Below are 8998 nucleotides of genomic sequence, written 5' to 3'. Positions count from 1 at the left end.
ACATCATTTATTAAATAGGGAATCCTTTCCCCATTGCTTGTTTTTGTCAGGTTTGTCAAAGATCAGATGGTTGTAGATGTGTGGCGTTATTTCTGAGGCCTGTTCCATTGGTCTATATCTCTGTTTTGGTACCACTACCATGCTGTTTTGGTTACTGAGCCTTGAGTATAGTTTGTTCTTTTTGCTTAGGATTGCCTTGGCTATATGGGCTCTTTTTTTTTTGGTTCCATATGAAATTTAAAGTAGTTTTTTCCAATTCTGTGAAGAAAGTCAATGGTAGCTTGATGGGAATAGCATTGAATCTATAAATTACTTTTGGCAGTATGGCCATTTCACGATATTAATTCTTCCTATCCATGAGCATGGAATGTTTTTTCTATTTGTTTCTGTCCTCTCTCATTTCCTTGAGCAGTGGTTTGTAGTTCTTGAAGAGGTCCTTCACATCCCTTGTAAGTTGTATTCCTAGGTATTTTATTCTCTTTGTAGCAATTGTGAATGGGAGTTTACTCATGATTTGGCTCTCTGCCTGTTATTAGTGTATAGGAATCCTTGTGACTTTTGCACATTAAGTTTGTATCCTGATACTTTGCTGAAGTTGCTTATCAGCTTAAGGAGTTTTTGGGCTGAGATGATGGGGTTTTCTAAATATACAATTATGTCATCTGCAAACAGACATAATTTGACTTCCTCTCTTCCTGTTTGAATACCCTTTCTTTCTCTTGCGTGATTGCCCTGGCCAGAACTTCCAATACATAGGAGTGGTGAGAGAGGGCATCCTTGTCTTGTGCCGGTTTTCAAAGGGAATGCTTCCAGCTTTTGCCCATTCAGTATTATATTGGCTGTGGTTTTGTCATAAATAGCTCTTATTTTGAGATATATTCCATCAATATCTAGTTTTTTGAGTGTTTTTAGCATGAAAGAATGTTGAATTTTATTGAAGGCCTTTTCTGCATCTATTGAGATAATCATGTTTTTGTCATAACTGCTATTTCAAACGTTTGGAGGAAGTAAAATGTCTTTAAAAGAATGAGTAAGTGTTGATTTTTGAAAAATATGAAATTGGAAACTTACAAAACTTGAATTCTAAGTGGCTTTTTATATTACCAAGTGATAAAACATTGGCTAACTAAAACATGATTCTGAAGCCAGTTAACTAGCAAAAAGTCCCACCTATGCATTGAAATATCTTTCTCAGGTCATTAGATAAAGTATATGGCGCTAAGGCAAAAAATACATATACACACACAGACACAAAATATTTCAGCAGCCACTGCCAACTGAAAGTAATAAAATGAAACAATTTGTTGGCTTTAATGTATTTAGGAAAAATCATTTATTTACAAAACATCTTCCCTTTCTTAAGTTAATCATGAAAATTATGAAGGTAAGGTAAAGTCTGTACCACTTTTCCTCTATTTTTGAGAAACCTTAGATTTATCTTTACTAGTCTGTAACCCAGCTTTCTTGTTTTATATTTTAAATATACTTTCTGTTTTGTGACAGGAGTGAAAAAATGTTTAATGATTTTAAACATGTTTATATATATTTTTCAGACTTGGAACAGCAGTATCTCATGTTTTACTATAAAAACTTGGGTATGTTACTTGAAGATCAACTATATTGTTTTTAGTATGTTAGCAATTCATCTGTCAATAATCACCAAAGAACTCAAGAATGAATAACATGATCTATCAAAAGGCCTGTAATCTCAATCATCATGTTAAGACTTTGGAAAGTTAATTTGTATTAATTAACTAATTGTAAATTAATCCTATCAAGTTAATTTGTAATAAATTCAAGATGCAAAAAGATAACCTATTTCACTACAGAGATTAAGTAAACTTTAAAATTCATTTTGTTGGCTGGGTGCAGTGGCTCACGCCTATAATCCCAGCACTTTGGGAGGCCAAGTGTAAGGATCACTTAAGGCCAGGAGTTCAAGACCAGCCTAGCCAACATAGTGAAACCCCATCTCTACTAAAAATACAAAAACTAGCTGGGCATGGAGGTGTGTGCCTGTAATCATCTACCCAGGAGGCTGAGACAGGAGAATTGCATGAACCGAGAGGCGAAGGTTGCAGTGAGCAGAGATCACACCACTGCCCTCCAGCCTGGGTGACGGAGCAAGACCCTGTCTTTAAAAAAAAAAAAAAAAAAACATTTTGTTGGTATTTTATATAAACTTAAAATTAAGAAACCTTCCCACACAAACACACACAGCCATATTGTCATCTCTGAAGATAGCAGCCACGTGTGTCTTATTCCCTGCAGTGTTGGCAGAACCTAGAACATTGTTGACCTGTAGAAGCACAGTGTGTATTTCAATTGACAAACAAACAGCCAGAAGTATTATACTGTTGACTGTGTTTAAAATTAATTTGCCAGAGTTCTACTGTGATAAGAATTTCTGACTAGAAATTATAAATTCATTGTTTTATGCCTTAAAAATTATAAATAATGGTAAGTTTAATTTGCAGCCCTTATAGCTTAGAGGCATTGTAGTTGATACTATAGTAACCTTTTTAGATGTTAGTAACTTTTATTGTAAAATTTAAGGTAGCTCTACCTATTAAAGTAGCACCTATTCTTTTGAAAGGAACTTTCTCAAAGGGTTTTTAGGGCTTCATAATTTCTTGTTGCTCTGTGTAAGTCCCTCTGATAGGCTTCCCTGAAGGATTTTAAGCAGAAATAACATCAGGTACCAGTAGATGGCAGTGAAAAATAAGCAGACACATATCATTATTCTGATAAAATGCCATTTCTACCTCAGTACTGGACAAGAATCACACAGCCTAGTTGGCCTTTGTGTTTTCACTAAAAATACCCTGAATTATCAGTCACTTATGTTTGACTATGAGAAATCGCAAAAAAGTCAAAACTATATTGCATCCAAAAGTTTGTGATCTAGTGTAATAAATAGGACAAATACTCAAAGTGTATGAATGGTATGACAATAAATTTAGAAAATCATACAGGCACACACACTGCTATAGACATGTAAAGATACATACATGTATTGGAGCTCAGCAGATTCCCATTCATGAAGAATGGTGCCTGTGTAACAGTATAAATGGATCACTTTTAATAAATAAAACATAAAATTGGACTAATAGCTTACTTTTTTTTTTTTCAATTCAAAAATCTCAGGGTTTTCTGGGGCTTTTAGTACTCCTTTGTGAAATAAGAGACATAGTCTTCAGGTAAAAAGAGCTCTTGGTCACAGAAATGGGTTTACTGAATTCTCGCCCTGTAGTCAAGTACTTACTGTGAGTTTGGAAAAATTGCTTACTTCATATCTCTGTACCCTAAATTAACTCATTTGTTAAGTGGAAAAAATATTTCAGTAGGTAGTCATATAAATAAGATGAGGTAATGTGTTTAGAAAAACAAATCAATGTGCAGGCAAGAATCAGGAATGTGGGAAATTTCGTAGGACAAATGGTATGATTTCTTTAATGAAAAAGACAGGGAAAGGTATCATATAGCTTAAAAAGAAAAAGAAAAAGAGGCTTTTCAGTCATACGAGCCAAATGCAGTATGTGGGCTATATTTGGATCTTGATTTGAACAGACTATTATATACATTTATATATATACAGAGAGATCTATAGGGAGAGTAGGATATATTTCATATATATATATGAAACAGTTGAGGAAATCAGAATATTTGAATTTGATATTAACTAAGAATTGTTTGCAGGGGATGTTGTTATGTATTCTAATGACATTTTTTAAATAATAAAAATGTTTGGCATTTGCTTTAAAATAATCCAGTAACCGGGATCTGAGAGAAACCAAAAAAAAATGGGGGGGGGGGGGGGAGATAATAATCCAGGGACTTTGGGTAGTTGTTAAGTGGATGGCTGTATCATAAGTATTGAAGCTGATAAAGGATAGATATGGGTTGATTATATATTTGTTTTGCTGGAAAGTGTCCCATAATACAGTTTTAGTAACTAAGTTTTAATTTCAAAAATGCAAAATACTGTTTTTACAACTAAGATAACATTGAAATTTATACAGAACCCCAAATGACAAGTGTATAATCAACTGTTTGCCAGGAAATCGGTTTACCAGTTAGAGGTAGAAAAGTTACAGGATAAAAATGGAATTGGTTGGCACTAAGTAGGACCACTTTCGAAGAGAATGGGTAGAATTTATTTTCTTTTCACTACTTCCTTTCAGCTTGGAGCCTGAGCATCATGTCACCATTTTGAGCCTCAAGCTCTCAATATACTGGAAAATTGTAATCCTGTCCCTTCACTGAGGTCATAATACTGAATTCTGAAATGGAAATAATTGACTAGAGATTGTCTAGTCAAACTAGACTGATGAGGTCTCACCATTTTCTTCAAGGAAGATCAACTGAACCTGCCTGAAGGCACAGGGTACACCATCTTCCTAAGGTGTGACCTCCTGTTCCCAAAGGAATAGACCTAGGTGACCAACCAGCAGCACCTAGCTTTTGCCAGCTACGCAGCTTTGAATAGCCTTCCACCCTTGTGTCCTTCAAACCCCATTCTTGCCAAAGCCAAGTTCTCTCCCTCTCTCTCAACAGATTTCTCAGCACACATCAGATTTCACACCAATCTGAAAAACTTTCTTTAGAGATTATTACTATGGTCCGAATGTGTATATCCCCTCCTGCTCTCCCTAAAATTATGTTGAAATCCCAGCCCCCAAGGTGATGGTATTAGGGATGTGAGGTCTTTGGGAAGGGATTAAGTCATGAGGGCAGAGACCTCCTTTTTGAGATTGGTACCCTTACAAAAGAGAGCCCAGTATCTTGCTCGTCCCTTCTGCCATGGGAGAACACGGTGAGAGCGAGCCATCTATAAACCAACAAACAAGGCCCTCACCAGGCACTCAATCTGCCAGCACTTTGATAGTGGACTTCCCAGCCTCTGGAACTATGAGAAATAAATGTGTTGTTTTAAGCCACCCAGTTCATTTTGTTACAGCAGCCTGGACAGACAATATATTGAAAAAAAAGAGTTTTGAGGAGCTGATCAACAGTCATAGGCATTAAACTTCTTTTGGAAACTATACTGGCTTGACAATCTCCCCATACTGATTCAGACTCCAGCAAGGTGCACATCACCCGCTAGTCATTGTGGCTTCTGCTGCTTTAAGGCTCTGGAATTACGGAAGAAAATAGGTAGGATGGGCCTACTGTCTCTTCCTGCTGTTTACCTGGTGTTTTGATTCTGAATAGTTAATAAGCTCTGCTATTCAAGAAGTTTATACAAACCCATAATCTACTACGAAGCCATTAATTCATTATGATGAAACTGCCTACCAAAGCCACAGACTTTAGATTAAGTCTTTGCAGGACTACCACTGAAAGTTCACATGCTTGGTTAGCAGCCTTAACCTCTAACCAATCGAACAAATCGAAGACATTTAATTTAGTCAAAGTAGGTATGGGAATGAAAGTGAGACTTAGAGGCAAAGAATGAGGCCAGGTGCGGTGGCTCACACCTGTAATTCCAGCACTTTGGAAGGCCCAGGCAGAAGGATTCCTGCAGACCAGGACTTCAAGAGCAGCCTGGACAACCTGGCGAAACCTCTCTACAACAAAATCCAAAAATTAGCCAGGCGTGGTAGGGTATGCCTGTAGTCCCAGCTACTTGGGAGGCTGAGGTGGGAGGATTGCTTGAGCCCAGGAGGTCCAGGCTGCAGTGAGCCATGATCACACCACTGCACTCCAGCCTGGGAGACGGAGGAAGACCCTGTCTCAAAAAACAAACAAAAGGCAAAGAATGACTTCAGGAGTTAGGTGTCTCTAAATTGAAGTAATGCTCACATAGAAAAATTAAGGCATATTATTTTACTGTACTCTCAGAAATATGTTTAACAAATACTCGAAGAGCCACTGTTTAAGATAACTGAGAGTCCTTTCCAATTTGAGCCTCGCAGAGTGGTTCCTACAGAGAAGGGTGGCAAGAAGGGCTGTTCTGCCATCAATGAGGTGGTGACCCGAGGATATGCCATCAGCGTCCACAAGCCCATCCGTGGAGTGGGATTCAAGAAGCATACCCCTCAGAGCACTCAGAGAGATCCGGAAGTATGCCACAAAGGAAATGCGCATTGATACCAGCCTCTACAAAGCTGTCGGGGCCAGGCAAATAAAGGATGTCCCATATCTTATCCATAAGCAATAGTCCAGAAAACGTAGCGAGGATGAAGATTCACCAAACGAACTCTTATACTTTGGTTATCTATGTACCTGTTACCACTTGCAAAAATCAACAGACAAGGTGGCTGAGAACTGTAAATCATCAAATAAGTTATAAAACCACCAAAAAATAGGAGAAAATGGGAGTAAAAACAAAGTATATAAATAAAAAGTATTAAAATTTGAAAAATATCTTGGAAATAAGGATGGAGAGTTTAAATATTTATCTCAAAAGGAAAAATGTTAGCAATGGGTTGTAGCAATAAGTCCGTCTGTAAGTGATGGTCATATTTGTGTTTTGTCCCAGAGAACAAAAGGACGTGAGCTTATCCCACAGCACAAGCAACGTCTATTTATCTCAAAGGAAATCCAGGGAAGTTCCTTCCTGGGAAAGCAGAAGGGTAGACTATTCAGAAGTTTTCTAAAATAGACTTCAAGCTCTATGACTTTATGATCACTTAGTATGTCTACGGATTTTTGTGGGGAAGAGAGATTTCTGGGTCATTTTGTGTCTTCTTTAAAACTCTTGATTCCTTTTAGAGTTTTTTAAATTGTGATAAAGTGCATGTAACAAAATTTATTATCTTAATCATTGTTAAGTAGCATACAGTTCAGTAATGTTAAGTAATTTCCCATTGTTCAACCAATCTCCGTGACTTTATCTTGCAAAACTGAAATTTTATATCCATAAAGCAAAACCTTTTTATTTACCAATGCTGCCAGACCCTGACAACCACTACCCTACTTTCTATCGATATGACTACCATAGATATTTAATGTAAGTGAAATCGTACACCATTTGTCTTTTTGTGATTGCTTATTTTACTTAGCATAAATCCTCGAGACTCATCCATGTTGTAGCATGTGTCATAATTTTCTTGTTTTGAGATGGAGTCTCACTCTGTCCCCCTGGCTGGAGTGCAGTGGTGTGATCTCAGCTCACTGCAACCTCCACCTCCCAGGTTCAAGTGGTTCTCCTGCCTCAGCCTCCCAAGTAGCTGGGACTGCAGGCATGTGCCACCACGCCGGCTAATTTTTGTACGTTTAACAGAGACAAGGTTTTACTGTGTTGGCCAGGCTGGTCTCGAACTCTTGACCTCAGGTGATCCACCTGCCTTGGTCTCCCAAAGTGCTGGGATTACAGGCGTGAGCCACCACACCCAGCCAATTTTCTTCCTTTTTAAGGCTGAATAATATTCAATTATATATACATTCTACATTTTGTTATTCGTCCGTTGATAGGCTGCCTTCACCCTTTGGCCATTGTAAATAACGCTGCTATAAACATGAATGTACAAATATCAGAGACCCTGCTTTCAGTTCTTTCAGCTATATACCTAGAAGTGGAAGTCTGTATCATAGTAATTCTATTTTTGATATGGGGGGAACTCCATACTGTTTTTCATAGCAGCTGCACCATTTTACATTCCCACCAATAGTGCACAAGAGTTCTGATTTTTCCACATCCTCACCAACACTCATTTTTTTTTGAATAGTAGGTATCCCAGTGAGCGTGCGTTCATATCCCATTGGAGTTTTGATTTGTACTTTTAGAGTCTTTAAATTATTACTTTTTCCATATCAAAGTACTTTGTGGGAAGTTGGTTATTTTACATTCTCATACCATGCTTTGTATTACTTTCCCATTTGGATGCCCTTTTCATCCCTCACCTCATCCTGTAAACCCAAAATCTAACTTAAATCCCAAATCCAACTTCCACTGTAAACCTTTTGCTGACTTCTTTACTTCACATTGATTTCTGAATTTCTAAAAGTTCCTCATTGTCTACCACAAAACTAAGTATTTGTTTATAAGAAAAAGCTTTATTTAGTCCTATATTATTCTCTAATTATTCCATATGTTATCTTCCAAACTAGATTGTTAGGTCTTCAAGAGCAGAAGAAATTTATTTTATACTTATAAACTTCAAGATTTGCTGAAGTACTTTGGGTGCTAAATGCTTCTAGCTTATTCATTTAGTTTACATGACTTTCTGCATGTGAAACTTGAGAAAACTTGGTCTTACAGAACTGAACAATACTTAAATGTGTTTAAACCTGCTATATAAAATGTCAGACATAAAAGCCAATATCTAATGAAGCAGCTTTTCCCTTTTCTAAAATTCAATCGTAATGGCCGGGCATAGTGGCTCATGCCTGAAATCCCAGCGCTTTGGGAGGCCAAGGCGGGTGGATCCCTTGAGGTGAAGAGTTCGAGACCAGCCTGGCCAACATGGTGAAACGCCGTCTCTACTAAAAATACAAAAAAAAAAAAAAAAAAAATGGCCAGGCATGCACCACGTGGCATGCCTGTAATCCCAGCTACTTGGGAGTCTGAGACAGGAAAATCACTTGAACCCGGGAGGCAGAGGTTACAGTGAGCCGAGATCACATCACTGCACTCCAGCCTGGGCAACAAGAGTGAAACTCTATCTCAAAAAAAAAAAAAAAAATTACAATAGTAATAATTATGCCTTCTAACACTAAAATCAAATAACCTTACTTATCAGTTACATTGCATACTAAGCTGACTTATTTTCTGACTTTTCCTTTGCTTTATTCTCTTATTTCTTCCAAGTAACCATATTCTCTTTTACCCTCCTGTTCAACTGTCTATGCTCTTTCTCTCTTTGTTCACTATTTTGATATTTAAATGTTATGACTTATTTTCAAATAAATATTTTTTTAAGTTCTTCTTTTGGGATAAAATATTCACTACATAAATTTAGTGGATAAGTACCCCCACACAGATCGACCCTGCATGAACTGTGTTCCCTCAGAAGTAAGGCAATTCATTCATTATAAGATCAAGCCATAAAAT

The 8998-nt window shown here is 37.3% G+C and overlaps 1 pseudogene; it reads left to right on the top strand.

Moving 5' to 3' along the window:
- The first annotated feature begins 4803 nt into the window (after positions 1-4803).
- LOC131382220 (large ribosomal subunit protein eL31-like) lies at positions 4804-8454 on the top strand (annotated as a pseudogene).
- The last annotated feature ends 544 nt before the right edge of the window (positions 8455-8998 follow it).

Source organism: Hylobates moloch, unplaced genomic scaffold, assembly GCF_009828535.3.
Source record: "Hylobates moloch isolate HMO894 unplaced genomic scaffold, HMol_V3 SCAFFOLD_1, whole genome shotgun sequence".
NCBI lineage: Eukaryota > Metazoa > Chordata > Mammalia > Primates > Hylobatidae > Hylobates > Hylobates moloch.
The sequence above is the reverse complement of the archived record's forward strand: the minus strand, read 5'-3'. Positions and strand labels throughout refer to the sequence as shown.